This window comes from Myotis brandtii, unplaced genomic scaffold (assembly GCF_000412655.1).
Source record: "Myotis brandtii unplaced genomic scaffold, ASM41265v1 scaffold403, whole genome shotgun sequence".
NCBI lineage: Eukaryota > Metazoa > Chordata > Mammalia > Chiroptera > Vespertilionidae > Myotis > Myotis brandtii.
This window is the reverse complement of record NW_005365474.1, coordinates 80,305-81,037: the sequence shown is the minus strand read 5'-3', so window position 1 is coordinate 81,037 and position 733 is coordinate 80,305. Positions and strand designations below refer to the sequence as shown.

Here is a 733-nt window from a genome sequence, read left to right as displayed (position 1 = left end):
CGCGTGCGGCTCCGCGGGCACCTGCTGTGACGTGAAACGTGTCGCCTGCGAGTCTGGCTGCCGTCTCCTCCCTCCGGCTCCTTGTGCAAAACCCGCCGCAGCGGGTGGACCCGGAAACATCCTCTCTGCCCAGCGAGGCCCCAAGAGGAGACCAGCTCCACAGGGAACAGGACTGAACTCAACCGCTCCTGGGAGCTGAGGGCCAGGCACGCGTGTGGAGGCGTGTGGACATGTGTGGGGGGGTGTGGGCATGTAATGGTGTGGTGGAGGCACATGGGCATGCGTGGATCCATGGGGACACATGTGGATGTGGAGGCATGTGGACACATTTGGACATGTCTGGAGGCATGTGGACACGTGTGGACATGTGTGGACGTGTGTGGACACGACGTGGCCCTGGCACACGTGGGAAGTGTCTCCCGGCCTCTAACTGTGTGAGCAGCCGGGTCTGGGGCCGCCCGTCAGTGGTCCTGGTGAGGACACGCCCCCCCCCCGCCCCGTCCTCTGTCGCTTCCTCCCCACGAGGCTACACGGGGGAGGGTGTCTCGGCCACGTGTCCTCTCTCTGCCACGATGCGGGACGGTCTCTGCCCCCTTCCCAGCAGCGACTGAACTAGAACTCGAGGACGAAGGACGGTGGCCACGCCCCTCCCACGCCGATAAGTCGGGGCGTGACACCCGCTCGGCCTGCGTCAGCGCCCGCGGGAGACAGTCCCACCAGCTCTGACCCAACC

At 66.0% G+C, this 733-nt stretch overlaps 1 protein-coding gene across 1 annotated transcript in view; it reads right to left on the bottom strand.

Moving 5' to 3' along the window:
* ADGRD1 (adhesion G protein-coupled receptor D1) overlaps positions 1–733 on the bottom strand; it is a gene marked incomplete at its 5' end in the record, with an annotated part of 49,489 nt that overhangs the window by 47,918 nt on the left and 838 nt on the right. The gene's annotated exons all lie outside the window — the stretch shown is intronic.